Source organism: Hyperolius riggenbachi, chromosome 4 (genome assembly GCF_040937935.1).
Source record: "Hyperolius riggenbachi isolate aHypRig1 chromosome 4, aHypRig1.pri, whole genome shotgun sequence".
NCBI lineage: Eukaryota > Metazoa > Chordata > Amphibia > Anura > Hyperoliidae > Hyperolius > Hyperolius riggenbachi.
In genome coordinates, this window is record NC_090649.1 from 435,647,451 (window position 1) to 435,665,298 (window position 17,848).

The 17,848-nt window shown below is 44.2% G+C and overlaps 1 protein-coding gene and 1 long non-coding RNA gene across 3 annotated transcripts in view; one reads left to right on the forward strand and one right to left on the reverse strand.

Annotated features, from left to right (window-relative positions):
• PLCB1 (phospholipase C beta 1) overlaps positions 1-17,848 on the forward strand; it is an 887,760-nt gene that overhangs the window by 834,202 nt on the left and 35,710 nt on the right. The window lies entirely within an intron of this gene.
• Positions 1-17,848, reverse strand: part of LOC137504300 (uncharacterized) — a 132,943-nt gene that overhangs the window by 71,296 nt on the left and 43,799 nt on the right. The window contains exons 2-3 of the long non-coding RNA XR_011019464.1: positions 11,440-11,561; positions 850-1,096 (exon numbers count right to left, since the gene is read on the reverse strand). This is a non-coding gene — a long non-coding RNA (uncharacterized lncRNA). The remainder of the gene's footprint in view (positions 1-849; positions 1,097-11,439; positions 11,562-17,848) is intronic.

The following is a 17,848-nucleotide window of genomic DNA, read 5'->3' on the forward strand; positions in this document are numbered from 1 at the left end:
GAGAGGCATCTATTGCCTGCGCACACACTGCATCGCCTGTTGGGCCACCCCACAAGTGTATAAGTGTCTGTCTCATGCCCAGTGTCAAAGGCTCACCGCTCCACTGGCACGACTCTTGGTCTCCTCCAGTGACCAGACTCACCACAAGCACCTGTACCTCTCATATATATATTGTGGCATCACAAGAGGCGCCAACGTCACATGGAACAGGCGCTCCTGGTCAAGTCAAACATCGGAGAAGGCCAGGAGTCGCACTGGTGCATAAGTGAGCCTTTAACACTGCACATGGGCGGAGGGGCACTTATACACTTGGGGAACACCAGCTGAGAGTTTGTCAAGTCCCTCATTTGTCAGGCTATCAAACGCCATCACCACCATGGAACCGATCAAGCCCTTGCTCCCAGGTTTTTTCACTATTTCCATTAGACAAATTTAGCCTGGAAATTAACCGAAAGATACATCAGGTAGCCATGTTGCAACACTTATTTGATAAAAAAAAAAAAAGAAATAATAAAATAAACGAATCAGAAGGTCGGTTGGCCTGCAATATCGAGTAATGTGTGGACACCCTAAGAGCTTAGTGTTAGAGCTCTCAACAATAACCAACAATTGTTTACCCGATCCCAATCTGAAAGAGGGACAGTTGGGAGCTATGGTTGCAATGTTTTGTGCATATCTGCATACATAGTTATTCTACCCTGATGAGTGTCTCGCTACTCATCCTTGCCCTGCGTATGTGCATCTACCTATAAAGCATGCAGTGCAGAATAGGTTTGGGAAGATCCCTGCACTTATTATTAGCTTTTCTGAGTGTCTGGGTCATGTACAGTAAAAGTCAGTGATAACCACCTTTCCTGATGATATTCCAGTCCTGCTTCCCTTTGGCCTCACTGCTGCAGGTTTCTTTGATGTTAAAACTTGGCACGGATTCTGCCAGCCACTTCCAGCTTCTTCTTTCATAGCGAGTTAGATTCCCCTGGTCCAAACATCAAAGTGTGAGCTCTGGTGGTCGGAAGGCTGGAAGCCATCTTTGATCATGGAGGAAGCAGGCAGCGCTAGGCCTCAGGGAAATGCGTGTAGCATGATGACTTTGTTACTGCAGGTATACAAGGCAGAAGATAAAGATTGTGCTTTAATTATGCCTTACATATTATTCTTATTTCATACCATGTCTTATACTAAACAGATGTGGTCTATCTACAAAAAAAATCTAAAAACTTTAGATAAGATATATAGACAAGTTACTTGTTATAGTTAGTTTTTCATCTCGGATCCACTTTAATGAACTGAGCATACGCAGAATGCTCCCTGCCATGGGAGCGTGAAAAGCAGATACACGGACGTTATTGTGTTCAGGCCTTCAAAGATTTTGATTTGACTTGTGGGAGGGGATTGAAGGGGGACCAGTAGGTTTGCACCATATGGGGCCCAAAAATTTCTGGTGGCAGCCCTGCAACAGTCTACCAGTCTGTAGATTAGTCTTTAGCTTTTATCTTTAGAAGGCTGCTGAAGAATTTGATTCCATGATGCCAAGTGAGGCAACTTCCGCAGAAGTCTGGGGGCAGCACCAGGCAGAAATAGGAAGTGAAGAGAGTGCCTGGCCAACCTATATTGGGGGCAACTGTACCTGGCTAACCTATGCTAAGGGCAACTGTACCTAGCTACCAATACTGGGGGCACCTATAACTGGCTGCCTACCTATACTGAGGGTGTTTTTTGGAGGGCTCACCGCAGCTATAACGTGCGGTGCAAATTGTCAGGGGCTGTGTGATCATTGCAATTTGGGGAGGGTGGGGGGAGGGGCACCACCTCACAAGTTTTCCTCAGGTAGCAAAAATTCTAGAACCGGCCCTGGCAGTACAGACACTGCATACGGTCAATGGAGAGATAAGGATTTATAATGGCCGCAGTGGAGTCACAACCTTTGCATCCCATATTGCTACATCACTGATTAAGGACCCTAAAAGTCTGGGAATTGCTCCAATGGAGCTTTGCAAACTCATAAAGGTGTGTACACACCTTTGACAGATGTCGCCCCTCGAAGATCAGGGCCTGATCCCCTTGGGCGATATTGCTGGGCCGGTGATGTGTGGAGTTCTTCTTCTATGTCGAGTTGTACTACCAACGGGTATATATATAGTTTATCGGGTTGTACTACTACATTGATGAAGTGAGGGGAATACCTAGGTGGTGCAGTGGTCTCACCAATACCGGTTTACCTCCAAACTCTGCCTGAGGCTGAGCTAACCTCCCCATTCTCCACTCCTAAACTAACCTCTGCACTGCTGATCATAAGCCTCTGCACCAGTAACACCAACCTTCCTTTAAACCTGCTTCCGCGGGATAAATATCGACAAGCCGGTGGAGTGATATGAGAAGGACTTTACTGAGCATGCTCAGATGGGGCTGCAGCATGGCTTGATAAGAGGCACACTTCGGAACCACACCAAGCTGAAAACACACCTGTCAGCTGTGTAGCTGATGACGCACTAGGTTGCTATGCGGGGGGGGGGGGGGGGGGCGGTGACGGAGGGACGATGAGCGGCGCAATGATCAACCTCACATGGCGGACGAGGGAGTTGCATGAACAATGTGGTCGCCGGGGGTTTGGTCTCATTGGGGGTGAGTAGATTTGCTTGGCGGAACACTTGCGGGTTGGTGGTCGGGGGCTGCTGTACACATGCCTGCTTATCGGCTGAGGTGGTCGTTATCGACCTCCTCAGCCAACTTAATTCAGGCATGTTTTGGGGCCTTTAAGCACACCGGAAGCAAAAAAAAACCCTTATGATATAATGAATCATATTTGTAGTACGGATAATGAATATAACAGAAGTAGTAGCAAAGAAAAGACTCTCATATTTTTATTTTTAATTATATAGCATCATACTGTCACAGTTTCAGTTTTAAAACCACTCTCCGTATTTTGAGCTATGAAACAAAGCAGAAATAATCTCGAAGAGCACAGAGAAGCTCTTTTGCATAGATAACAACTGAAGTTTTTTAACTCTTCCTGTACTGGAAAACAATATGAGACTCTTTTCTTTGCTACTAATGTTCTATTTCTTAACTATTCTACACGTAAAATTCATTATCTCATAAGTTTATTTTCACTTCAGGTTTGCTTTAAGGGCTGTTATACAAAGACAGGCGAATAATGCAGCAGTTGCTCACAGGAACCAGTATGGAACACGGACACCGACTGCGCTGCTTTTCCTCCAGCTTTCCTCTGCACCCGTTCCCAGTTCTGCTCCGCGCTGCACTACTGTTTGACAGCTGCTTAAAATAAACTAGATGTCATTTTCCCTAAGCATGAAAAAGGGGACATGGAACCTAAACAAGCTCCTCTTGATTATATCCTTCAAATAAAGTAATTGGCTCCTGCGATCTTTGTTTTCCTGCACGGGTCAGTTTATTTTATTGCTGGGCTCTGGCCAAGTCCTGGGCAGGTCCGACACACACAGCTATTTCCCACCATTGAAGGTGAACTGGTAATAAAGCGGCCAGCGGAGGAGAGGAAGTGGGGCTGGGAACAAATGAAATGCTGCGCACTGCTCTGTGGTAACGTCTCTGCTCCCCAGTGTCCCCACTGTTATTTTTCACAGAATCTTGATAGGAATCCCCCACCCTTTCCACCCTGTTATTAGAATAGCCGCTGGGCCTTGATTGTTTCCACACCGAGCTATTGCATTGCAGATTTATTCCATAAATATAATAAAGCTTTTCCTTCTATGTATTAAGCAGCTTGGCATCATTCAGCGAGAGGCTTGGGGTTTTTCCAATCCAATGAGTTTTTCTTTCCCCCCTTTATTCTCACATTTAGGCGTGTGATTATTTAACATGATTTCATTTATAAAAGAAATCTCATTAGCCTTTTAAAGCTTGACTCTGGACAGCAATGCAAACCCACAGAGGAAGTAACGCCAAGCTAAACTTACTCACACTTCGTCTCTTCTCTGCCGTGCTGTATGCAAGCGTAACTACAGGGGAGCGGTCTCTGCCACTGCAGGGGGGCCCAGAGCTGTGGGGGGGGCTCCAACTACTACTTAAAGTGAACCTCCGGACTAAAAATCTACTTAGCAGAACTGAAAAGGCTTAATGTTTCTTTAACAGTTTCACAGCACCAAAACTTTGTTTTTCTTACCAAAGCATAATTTTTAGCTGCATTTTTAGCTAAGCTCCTCCCATCAAAGATGATGCTGTGCAGAGCATGATGGGATTTCCTATGTTGTTATTCACATTGCCTAGCAACTGGGAGAGGTGCTCAGGACACAGGACAGTTGGAACTGAGTCTCATGCTCCCTGTCACCTCCTTTCAACCAAAAAGATGTCTGCCCTCATGAAATCAAACATTTGCCTGTTCTTTTAAAACAGTGTGGGTAAGAGATTATATTACCTATCTATTTTAATTAACATAACTAATGTAACTTAATGACAGTATGTTTGTTTAGGCTGGAGTTTCTCTTTAATTCCCTCCGATAAAGAGGTCCAGTCTTCTGATCATGTTTTCTGGTGGCTACACATGGGTGTGGCAGGAAAGCCTGCAGTTCAATCACCACACCTCAGAAACCAGCGTTCCTATGTCACCGCACCACGGTGCGGTCATATATGTAGAGCTCCGCCCCTTGCTCAGTGACCCGCTCCCTGCTAGTCACTGGGAATCCCGTCAGTCTGAGCATGTACCCCGCACCGTGCTCCTGCCATGCATATTCTCTGCGTTGCCCATTGACTTGCATTACTGCATGATCTGTGTGCTTCATGCGGTAACACACAGCAGACTTTGCAATGGCATTGCTCCGATTTGGATACTTCTGTTGTGTCGCATCTACTATATAAGTCTCCATAGACTTGCACGACCCTTGTGACGAGCTGCCGCAGGGAAGACTACCGCGATGCAACGCAACACGTCAAGTGTGCAAGAGGCCTTAAAGAGAAACCGAGCCGGTGTGATTTTATAAAGAAAACATACTACCTGACCCGGGGGGGCATACCCCCGTTCCCACATGCAGTTTTCCAATAGTTTCACTTTTATAAAAAAAAAACAATGGCAGCAAGCCCGAGGTCACAAAGCTGCAGCTTGCCTCTCTATTTCTCATCACAGAGAAGAGAGTTGTGGGGAAAGGCACAGAGAGGCGGGGGAGAGGTGCGGATGGGCGGGATAAAGGTGGGGAGAGGCATGGAGATGTGGGGGAGGGCATTTGGGCACCAACTTCCTAATTCCATGTGTTGCTACCTCTCTATTCCACTTGCAGCCGCCCAAGGCCAAGGTCTTTGTGGCCTTTTCTGGTTGTATGTGTCTTAATAGCATAATTTTACTAGTGCACAGTGTCTTCCCACTTTGTGGTCAAAGCTATCCTCGTTCCACGGTGGCCAACCTCTCGCCCTTTTAAAATTCTGGAAATGACCTTAGTAAGCTGCAGATCTGATATCCTTGAGTGAGAAGCTGAAGAGTTATTTCTGCCTCTTCAGCACCCCTGCTAGACATTCGCGTATGCTAGGGAGGCAAAGCAGGGTCAAACACTCAGGATGTGTTGTTGACTTGACTCACTGAGAGGTTCAACATTTAAAAAATATGATTTCTTTCTGAAAGGGGCTTCAGCTATGTAAAAAAAAAAAATAAATAAGGAAGATACATATGGAACTTCATTTGCAAAAGCTGTGCACCCACAGTATTTGTTTGCAACAAAATGACTAATTTTAGGTTTACTTTAAATACCCTTGCGTTAGTAAATCAAAATGCACATATCATTATCAAAGCAAATATCCTAATATTAGAGAGGGTCTGTAGTGAATATACTTTAGCTTAATGAATAGAAGTGCTTGTGCTTAATTTTCTTTTTTACAATATTTATGTATAAATGATTTAGTCAGTGTTTGCCCATTGTAAAAGCTTTCCTCTCCCTGATTTATCACATATTTAATCCTGCAAGATGCAACTTTGTGGAATCCAGTGAAAATAATGCCTGGTCTCCCGGAATGTATTGGGAAGAGAATTCTGCATAGTTAAACAGCCTAGGTTGAGCAATACTGGGAGGGCCAAGCTACACGCCAATATACACCAATAGCTAGATAGGGAAAGTGTTTCTTATGCTGAAACCAGGATAATTAATGTGAAATTGGGTATCCTGAATAATTTACTGCATTCTGCTATATGTTAATACAGTGCCTCTTTAACCAGTTCAGCCCCAAGGGTTTTTACCCTAACAGACCAGAGCAATTTTCACTAGTCAGTGCTCCTCCCATGTATTCCCTAAAAACTTTATTACAAGAAAATAATCTACACCTCTTTTTTTCACCACCAATTAGGCTTTCTGTGGGTAGTACATTTTGCTAAGAATTTTTGTATTCTAAATGCGTTTTAATGGGAAAAATAAGAAAAGGAAAAAAATCATTATTTCTCCGTTTTCGGCCATTATAGGTTTAAAATTAAACGATCTACTGTGGATAAAACTGACACATTTTATTTGCCCAGTTGTCCAGATTATTAAACCATTTAAATTATGCCCCTATCACAATGTATTGTGACAATATATTATTTAGAAATATAGGTGTTATTTTTGTTTTTTTTGTTCGGTCCATAAGTACAAGCTCCTATGTAGTAAAGTAAAAATAATTTACCCTCATAAAATATAGATTAAAAAAGCTTATTCCCTAAGGCAACTATTTTTGTATTTTTTTTTAAAACTGATTTTTTTCCTTCTTTTTTTGGGAGGGGGGGGGGGGCTTTAGAAGTGTTAGTTATTAATTTTATTAATATTGTGTGTGTATGTATGTGCCTGTATGTATAAATTTACTTTTTGGCCACAAGATGGCACTAGTGAACACTCTTCCGTTATCTTCCCCAATCACTGAACACAGAATCCTGATGGAAACGGGGGCGGGAGCGGCGCGCAAACGTCCTATTGCCATTAACAGGCTCAAACATGACGTTTTAATACGATACATTGTCATTAAGTAGTTAAGGTAATTTAATTGTTGGTAGTTTGTTATAGGGCTGGGCCATCCAAGAAGGCAGTTGCTCAGCTCACCCACACTCCCAGAACATGAAGTATCTCCACAGGGTGCGTCTCTCTCTCTCTCTCTTTCTGCCTCCCAGTCTAAAGTAAACAGTTTTTACAGTCAGGAACAGCTCATTCTGAATGGGGGGTGGGGGAAGCATCCAAGAACATGAAGTATCTCCACAGGGTGCGTACATCAAAGTATGCATGCCTGAGGTAATCTATAAAGGAAATCCACACTCAAGGGATATGCAAAATTCACTCAACCAATAGTATGCACATATAGGAGCAGATGTGCTAAGGTGTCTCACATCAAACGATGCTTACTCACAGCATAGGTACGTTTTTTGTTTGATGTGAAATGTGTTAGAACATCTTCTCCTTTATGTGCAAACTTTTGGTTGAATACATCTCGGAGTCAGCATATCACTTGAGTGCGGATCTCCTTCTTGGTTATAGTTCTGGGCTAGGCACAGAACAGTTAAGTGGGCGGGGCAGACATTTGTGCTGAAAGGACAACGTCAAAGTTAACTAAAATTCTAAATGCCACATATATTTCCAGTAATTACTAGCAAATAGCAATACAAAGGCTTTTTTTGGTCTTTTCATTTCTTTATGTGAAGGAAAAATTAGATTTACAGATAACAGTTATCACTGTGGGCATTACTATGGAGGACGGTGTCCAGCACATCCAACATACAGAAACAATCTTCACTGGCTATAATACTGTGACTGGAATCTCTTCTGATTGATAGAAAGCAGAAAAATAGGTTCAAATATGTGTAAATAACTCATCAGCTGTCTCTCTCTCTCTCTCTCTCTCTCTCTCTCTCTTTCTCTCTCTCTCTCTCTCTCTGCCTCGCAGTCTAAAGTAAACAGTTTTTACAGTCAGGAACAGCTCATTCTGAATGGGGGGTGGGGAAGCATCCAAGAATAGGAAAAAGTACAGGTCCTTCCCTTCAGATTCTTCTCTGTAGCCAAAAAATCCCTCAGCTGTTCTCATATGATCTGTGAGAAAACAGTGTGTATGGACAGGGCAGAAACAAACAGTAAATCATTCCTCTGTGAATAGTAACAGAGAAGTGGAACCTATCTACATGGTACAACTCCAGCTCTGACGCTGACACAAACTGTTACAAAAGTTTAGTAAACAAAGGCTGTGAACAGAAACTTCTGAAAAGCTTTCTATTATTGCTGGCTAAAAGCCCTTTAGGTAAGTGGCAGTGGCTGGATAGTGTACTGGTTAAGGGCACTGCCTTTGACACAGGAGACCAGGGTTTGAACCCTGGCTAGGGTCAGGATTACCTATTCAGTAAGGTGTTCAAGGCAAGACTCCCTAACACTGCAGGGTGGCCTCTTGAGCGCGTCCCAGTGGCTGCAGCTTTTGAGCTCTTTGAGTCTGACAGGAGAAAAGCGCTATACAAATGTTATTATTATATGTGGAGTTTACAGAAGGACAGTTTCTTTGATAGTTCCTCTTGAAGCTTCTCCATCTGTCACTTCCCGTCATTGGGAAGCCCTTCACTGACTCAGTGTAAAACAAGGCATTAGCTCACACTACTGCAGACCTGCCCCGGCACTCATCAGCATTGGAAAGGGGGGATAATCGGTCTAATTTCTCCTCAGAGAACGTAACTATCATGTTCTGAGTTTCTCTGCATTCACATGTACCAAGGAAGAACTCTGTATACACCAGACCATGGCCCATATGCAATAATTTTTTTCTCCTGAGTTTTCTCTGAAAGTGAACCTCCAGACTAAAAATCTACACAGCATTAGAACTTTGTTTTTCTTACCCAAGCCTCATTTTTAGCTGCACAGAAGAAAACTGCCTGGGCATTTTTCCCCTGATGCTGTGCAAAGCAAGATGGGATTTCTGATATTGTTGTTGTTGTTCTGCTGTTTTGGTGCAAATTTGATATTTGAAGCCTAGCTCGTGCAGCTGGGAGGGGTGATCAGGAAACAGGACAGTTGTAACTGTGTCTCATGCTCCCTGTCACCTCCTTTCAACTAAAACGAAGGCTGCCCCCACGAAAAAGATGGCTGCCCCATTAAAAAGATGGCTTCCCCATGAAAGAGATGGCTGCCCCATGAAAAAGATGGCTTCCCCCATGAAATCACAAATATTTGCCTGTTCTTTTAAAATGGTGTGGGTAAGAGATTATATTACCTATCTATTAATTATTAATTAACTTAACTAATGTAACAAAATGTCATTATGTTTGTTTAGGCTGAAGTTCCCCTTTATGAGATAATTTTTCAATGTCTTTTTAAAATACATTTTTAGCTCTTTGCAATTAAAAAAGTAACAAAAAGTGAAAAAGTACTGTCAAAATTATTTTGAGTATTTTTTTTTTTTTTTGCTTGCTAGTAGTTTAACCTTCCTGGCGGTAAGCCCGAGCTGAGCTCGGGCTATGCCGCCGGAAGGCACCGCTCAGGCCCCGCTGGGCCGATTTGCATAATTTTTTTTGCTGCATGCAGCTAGCACTTTGCTAGCTGCGTGTGCAATGCGATCGCCGCCGCTACCCGCCGATCCGCCGCTATCCGTCGCGCCGCAGCCGCCCCCCCCAGACCCCTGTGTGGTGGATCGGATTCCCCTTTGATGTCACGACATCGGTGACGTCATCCCTCCCGTCGCCATGGCTACGGGGGAAGCCCTCCAGGAGATCCTGTTTTTTGAACGGGATTTCTTGATCTCCAATCGCCGGGGGCGATCGGAGGGGCTGGGGGGATGCCGCTTAGCAGCGGCTATCATGTAGCGAGACCTTGTCTCACTACATGAAAAAAAAAAATTAAAAAATGGCTTTGCTGCCCCCTGGCAGATTTTGATAAACCGCCAGGAGGGTTAAAAGTAATTTTTATGGAAAATGTGTGAAAATGTCACCTAGGAGAAAACTCATGAGAAAAAGTACATTTCATATGGGCCCATTTCCCTGGGGGCCCTAATGCAAAACATTTCACTACAGGTTCACTTCATGTTAGTTTCATAAGTATATTATTAGTAAGAATTCAAGGAATTTCTTACATGCTTTTTAAGATGTTAAATGTGTTTTTATAAAACCGGTAATACCGGCCTCCTTGAGGTGATCCTATAAATATTGTCAGAACAGAATGACATACTGTACAGTAAACTATATTTCCTAAAGACAACAATGCTATTTTTAGATAGGGTTGTTTAAAATTATAACTACAGTTGCACCTGTTGTTTATTTTTTTCAAACATGACATTTTTTCATACTTATGCATGCCAAATTGTATAAAACTTGGAATTAGGCCAATCAGATGCTCTTCCCCCTGAATTTGAATTTAGTTCCAATTTGCATACACTTTGCATGCAAGCTGTAATTATTTACAACTCATTGGCCATCTCTACTTATGACTAATCTAATGTATTACCCCTAAATAGCATTCTTGCTAATAAAGTTTATTCAGTTATACTTGACTATTATCTAATAAAAAAAACTAAAAGGTACACTAATGCTAGTTACCTGGAACGTCATCTGTGTTAGAAGCTTCACCGGAGCTCTATATGAGCCAGGTTCTAGCGCATGGCTCCGCCTTCTTGCCCAGAACTCTGCCTTTCTGTATTTTACATAAAGGCCAATGCAATTTTCTGCAAAGGGCGGAGCTGTGTGCCAGATCCTGGCTGATACGGGACATGGGTGAAGATTCTTACACAGATGATGTGCCAGGTAGTTAGCAGCATGAGCCTACCTCTTTGTTTAGTTACACCAGAGGCACACTTTCACCTCCTTCAGAGCGGGACAGAGGGAGAGGCTCAAGAGGCGCCTGCCTCTAGGCTCTAAGCCGTGAGAGTGTAGGACACAGGGCTTAAAACTTTGAATATGAGGAGAGCACATGAGGGGGACCATCAGACCATTACCTGGACCTTTAGATGACCAGAGAATACTCTGGGGGGAGGGGGACTATTAGATTACCAGGGTATACTGTGGGGGGACCACTAGACTTCCAGGGAATACTGTGGGGGATGGAGGGACCTCTAGACTACCGGGGAATACTGTGGGGGGGCATTAGACTTTCAGGGAATACTGTAGGGGATGGAGGGACCCCTAGACTACCTGGGAATACTGTGTGTGGGGGGGGGGGGCACTAGACTTCCAGGGAATACTGTGGGGATGAGGCAACCACTAGACGTCCAGGTGATACTGTAGGGGTTTGGTAGGACCACTTGAATACCTTGGAATTCTGTAAATATAAAATATGCGCTCGCTCCGTGAAGAATAATGATAATGGGTGGGTTAATACCAAATGAACTAAAAGTCCAGTAGAGTAATCTCCACTATTAAACTGATGGAAACACTGTCATGTGCAGCAACGCAGTCTCTGGGTTGTGACCAGTTAAGCAATAAATAATGGTCTATAGGTTGCGCTCTTGACATATAGATCTTGCTTCAACCTGACCCCCCTTCATGAAACCACTCACCGGAAGTTGTGGTCTAATATAGACCAGTCAGCGCCTTCGGGGTGTATGGCCCACCGTCACCTCACGGGCTCACTGCCTCCTGGGTGGTTCACTATGGATGTAGGTCCTTGCGTCCTCTCAGGCTGGGAAGGTGGTGGCATGCAAGAAAGAAGAACACACAGGAAGACCCGTAAAATTCTGTGCGTGGGGACCACTAGACTACCAGGAAATACTGTGTATAGGAGTGGCACAGACACTGAAAGGGCAAATGTAGCGAGGGGGATATGGAGGCTGCCATATTTATTTCCTTTTAAGCAATGCCAGTTGCCTGCCGTCCTGCTGATCCTTTCAGCCATAGACCCTGAACAAGCATATGCAGATCAGGTGTTTCTGACATTGAAAGATCTGACAAGATTAGCTGCATGCTTGTTTCTGGTGTGATTCAGACACTACTGCAGCCAAATAGATCAGCAGGGCTGCCAGGCAACTGGTATAGTTTAAAAGAAAATAAATATGGCAGCCTCCATATTCTTCTCACTTCAGTTGTCCTTTAATAATCTCTGCCTCTGGTGCTGGAGAACCTGGCCCAAACAGTTCGCATGCGAATGCGAACACGCGAACTTCGGTGGTTCGCATTAGCAGTGAACCGCGAACTATATGCGAGTTCGACCCGCCCCTATACTACATCATTAGGGTCGACTTTGACCCTCTACATCAGAGTCAGCAGACACATGGTAGCCAATCAGGCTACACTCCCTCCTGGACCCCCCCCCCCCCCCCTTATAAAAGGCAGGCAGCATCAGCCATTTCACTCACCCGTGTGGCTGCAATAATTAGAGAAGGGAGAGGAACCTGCTGTAGACATAGGGAAAGCTTAGTTAGGCTCTTGTTAGGCTTGTTAGCTTGCTCCTTGCTGATACTTTTTGCTAAAAAGCACCCATCAACAGCTCTTTTGAGAGCTAATGTTGTTCTTGTGATCAATTTTTTTTTTTATGTGTGTGTCCCACAGACACTTGTTACAAATACAGCCCTGTCAGTCAGTCGCAGCTGGCCCTTGGCCCCTTGGTAATTCCTACTGTGCCACTGCCAGGCCCAGCACATTCAGTGACTACCTCTGTGTGAGACAGCTGCACATTTGTAATACCAATCACTGCATACCTACCTGTTCAGTGCACCTACCTACGTGAGCGCACGCAGTGTTATATACCAGTCACTGCACCTGTTCATGGTACCTGTGTGTGTGACAGCTGCACATTGTATTGATACCAGTCACTGCATACCTGTTCACTGCACCTGTGTGACTGCACATTGTATTAGTCAAGTCAGTGCATACCTTTCACTTCATCCCCCCCAATATGGGCAAAAACAGGCAGAGGCAGGCCACCTGGCAGGTCTGTTCAAGGTCATGCTGTTGTGATTTCGTGCGGCCCTGGACCAAAGTAAAGTGTTCAGAAGGCGCGTGCCATCAACCCCCAAGATTGTCAGGACGTAGTTGACTAGCACAGAACACCTCATCTTCCTCAGCTTCTGCACGGAAGCGTGACATATCTTCCTCCTCCTGCTCTGATTCTGGCACCCCACTTAACACTCAGTCAGCCGCCACCACCAAAGTGCCATCACCCCAGGATTCAGAGGTGTTGAAATTTTTTTGTGTGTCTGCCTCAGATGAGAGCAATGCCATCTGTATTCTCTGCCACCAAAAATTGAGCCGTGGAAAGACCAAGACCCGCGTAGTGACAACTTCCTTACGAAGGTACATGATGACAAAGTACAAACTGCAATGGGATGACCACCTGAGGAAAAGCAGCACACAAAAGCAAAGCCACACACCGCAGTGGAAGATACCAGGCCACAATTATTTCTCAAAAAAAGAAGATATCCAAACTGTACCGTGATGTTGAAAGGCAAGTAGTGTCATCTCTGGCACACAGCGTTGGGTCAAGGGTCCATCTGACCATGTGATCTGCAAAGCACGGTCAGGCCTGCCCGAAGACTTAGTCAGTCCCCACACACAGCATCTCTGCCTGCATGCTGTGTGACTGCCTGCCCCAAGACTAAGTCGGTCCCCACACAGCATCTCTGCCTGCAGGCCGATTGACTGCCTTCTCCGCCACCACCAACAGGGTCCAGGACTCCAGGTGGATTCCTGAATTACCGCTATAATAATGTTTCTGGTGCGTGTACACGCCTGCCTAATTTTTTTGGCTGGTTTTGCAACAACAACAAAAAAAGGCATGTACATGTGTCAATTCCCTTTCGTGATCGTTACCTTGCTGCGGTGAAGGGGCTTGCATATCACAATGAAGCAATGACCGCCGGCTATATGAGTGTCTCGGGGGGGGGGGGGGGGGAGAGGGGGCACACCCAAGATAATAAGGTCGTTGCTTCATTGTGGACAGACCAAATTTGATCAGCTGGACAGTCACTGTTGTTCTGTCATTGAGCTACCTCAGCCCAGCGACCAAATGGGCTTGAAAACCGCTATCGCCTGCACTCTGGCCGTGGTGCGCACCAGTCCACCACGGCCGTCACTACGCAAACAGCTGTCTGCAGTGCATTACACAGTGAGTTTGGTGTGTCAGTGTGAAGCAGTACACTAATTACACTACCTGATTGATGTATATACACACAAGATGTTTTAAAGCACTTTAGGCCTGCAATTTAGCATGCAATGTGATTTCTGCCGTTAAAATGCTGCTGTGCGTCAAATCCGGATTTTTCATGGGGACTTTTGGCGTGTATCCCACTCCGCCATGCCCCCCTCCAGGTGTTGGACCCCTTGAAACATCTTTTCCATCACTTTTATGGCCAGCATAAATGTTTCTAGTTTTCAAAGTTCGCCTCCCCATTGAAGTCTATTGCGCGAACCGAACTTTTGCAGAAGTTCGCATTCGAGGTTCGTGAACTGAAAATTGGAGGTTCGAGCCATCTCTAGCACCCAGGCGCCTTCTAGCCACTTCTTTAATGGTTCATAGCTAAATATTAGTATGGTTGTTCTCACTATAATCAGGAGAATTCCCTTCCCTAACCCATACGTCAGAGACCGAGTGAGAACAGGAAGTTCCGCCTAATCTATGGTTGCTCATGGCAACCACTTGGGTGAGTACATCTTACCTGCATTTCTTCCTGTTGACTGAAATACTGCTCTCAGAGGCTCCTGCATTGTGAGGTACACACAAAAAAACAACTGAAGCAAGAGGGCTATGTAGGCTGCCATATTTATTTTCTTTTAAGCAATACCAGTTGCCTGGCTGTCCTTTTTAGCCTTAGACCCTGAACAAGCATGCAGCAGGTGTTTCTGGCTTTATTGTCAGATCTGACAAGATTAGCTACATGCTTGTTTCTGGTGTTATTCAAACATTACTGCAGCCAAATAGATCAGCAGGATGCCAGGCAACTGGTAATGTTTAAAAGGAAATAAACATGACAGCCTCCATATACCTTTCACTTCAGATGTCGTTTAAAAACTTTAGTCCAGGTGTTATTGATTACTTCTGCTCACAAAAACTTTAGTAGATCAGTCACAGATCACAGTCCCTGTGAAATATGCACTAAATGATTGTGACAACAAAGCAACATCCACGCTTTGCTGGCATTTCAGTCTAGTATTGAACTTTCAAAGCTTTATTTAAAACGGAGGCTTAGGCAAACCTTATGGCTTAGCAGATATTTTTTTGTTAACAATTTAGCCAAGTTTAGAATCTTCTCCTATTAATATGATAATTGCCAAATAGCTGAAAAAAATAATAATCTGCATTAAAAAGAATGATTTTTCAGTTTGCCTCTATTGCTTATGAGAAGCATTTGAGCTTCTTGCTAAAGAAAAGGCTTTTTTGCATAGCAATATATTTCTAATCGCTTTTACACAACATTGCTCAGTGGTTCATATGAAATGAGTTACTTTTTTTTGTGAAGGGAGAAATGAAAGTACTTTGTGACCTACTTTTTAAAGCTTTTAATGTATTGGAAAATGCGCTGGAGCTGTGCTGGAGAAAAATATTTCTAAACACCAGTCTGTATTTTTGTTATTTAAAGGGAAACACCAAAAAGCCGTCTCCTGACATAGCAACTGCTACAAATTGAAGCATCAAACACAATGGCTGTTTTACTAATCCATGTAATGACCAATCACAGTTCCTACTGTCTAAAGCCCCTCCTACAATTATCAGGAAATTGGTACAACAGAATACCCAAGCAGCTCAGGGTGACCCAGAACCACTAGGAAGGTATAGGGGACTAAAAGAGACTGAAAAGCCTCCTACTAAAAAACAACAATTTGTGATAATTCATCATGTTGGCCTAGTGCACACCGGAGCGTTTCCGCTGCGGTTTGCGATCTGCTTGCGGGTGCGGATCTGCTAGGGTAATGCATTTCAATGGGGTGGTGCACACCAGAGCGGGTGGCGTTTTGCAGAAACGCATACTCCCGGGCTGCAGCAGATTTTGGATTGCGGATGCGTTTCTGCCTCAATGTTAAGTATAGGAAAAACGCAAACCGCTCTGAAAAACGGCACTTCAGAGCGGTTTGCCAGGCGTTTTTTGTTACAGTAGCTGTTCAGTAACAGCTTTACTGTAACAATACATGAAATCTACTACACCAAAAACGCTACACAAAACCGCAAAACGCTAGCTGAAACGCTGCAGAAAAATAAGAAAAAGCGTTTCAAAATCTGCTAGCATTTTGCGGATCTGCTAGCGGTTTTTGGTGTGCACCAGGCCTAAGTGAGTGACTGTGGGTTCCCAAGATGCATCCCTGCTGAATATGCAAATTATCTCTTTATGCCCCTGAAGCCAGACTAGCATCCAGAACGGCTGGTGCATAGCAAGCCTATAGCTTATACATTTTACAGAGCTACATCAACCCATAATGCAGTCAGCTTGTTTCAGACTGTTGGTCCTCCTCAGTGCATGGCAGGGATTGATATGGCACTATGGGATAGGGGCTTAGACCAGAACAACAGAGTAACCAAGCAGCTTGGGGTATTGGTAATACTGTTAGACCACTTTACATTCCAGTAGGATTTATGGGTGTGGTGGCATTAGCCTCCTCCATTCTCTTTTCTACCTGTATTTGGCTTCTTCCATGCTTGCTTGAATGCTTGAGAATGGCTGTTTTGAGTTTCGAAATGTTCTAGATCCATCAAATCTCTTACTCCAACTAGAGTTTAAAGCAGTCTAACACTATTACAGTAGAGTCCCGGTTATCTGGAACTCAACTAACCAGAAGTCTCAACCAACCATCACAAATCACTGGCAAAGAGGAACTCCAGCCTAAACAAACATACTGTCATTAAGTTACATTAGTTATGTTAATTAAAATAGATAGGTAATATAATCTCTTACCCACCACGTTTTAAAAGAACAGGCAAATGTTTGATTTCATGAAGGCAGACATCTTTTTGGGTGAAAGGAGGTGACAGGGAGCATGAGACACAGCTCCAACTGTCCTGTGTGCTGATCACCCCTCCCAGTTGCTAGGCAACGTGAATAACAACATAGGAAATCCCATCATGCTTTGCACAGCATCAGGGAAAACCCGCCCGGCAGTTTTCTTTGATGGGTGGAGCTTAGCTAAAATTGCAGCTAAAAATGATGCTTTGGTAAGAAAAACAAAGTTCTGATGCTGTGAAACTATTAAAAAAACACCAGGCATTTTCAGTGATGCTGAGTAGATTTTTAGTCCGGCGGTTCAATTTAAAGACCGGGCTCCATACTCCCTCAAGGATTTTATACTTTAGTCAGGGCCGGTTCTAGACTTTTTGCTGCCTGGGGCAAATTTGTCAGGATGCCCCCCGCCCTCGTATAGGTAGTATTATTGCCCCCAGTGTAGCTAGCCTGGAAGGGGGAGCAGCAGGCACAGCAGGGCTCCCCCATCCACACTTCTCCTCCAGCTAATTGCGCAGCATTTCTATGTGTGTCAGGCAGTGAGCGGGGAAAGCACTACTGCGCATGTGCGCATCATTTTCGGGAGAGTCAGCACTGGAGGAGGGGAAAACCTCATTCAGATCCAGAGGCTGCCCCCTCCTGAGGTAATTACCCCAAAAGGGCACTTTTTTCCCTACATACAGTATGACATGTACTGATAACATAATAATCATATGTGGTATACATCATGTTTTATAGTAGTAAAAGGAGAAAATTATTGTAAAAAAAAGAAAGAAGTCTGACCAGCGCTGGTGTGAGCCTTCAAAGGCCGAATGAGGGGTCAGGGTCACATCCAGAGATGTAATGAGGTTTGAGCAGTGCTCCTAAGATCTATCAACCACCCAGCTTACTATTGGATTAAAGGAATACTATCGATACCCTATCGATACTATCGATACCCAAGTGTTCTAAAATGACAGTGTGCAAATAATGTCTAAGTAGCTGTGTAAACATTTTCCTACTTTTCATGTTAAATATCAGAGGCAAAAGCTGTAATTTATTGAGG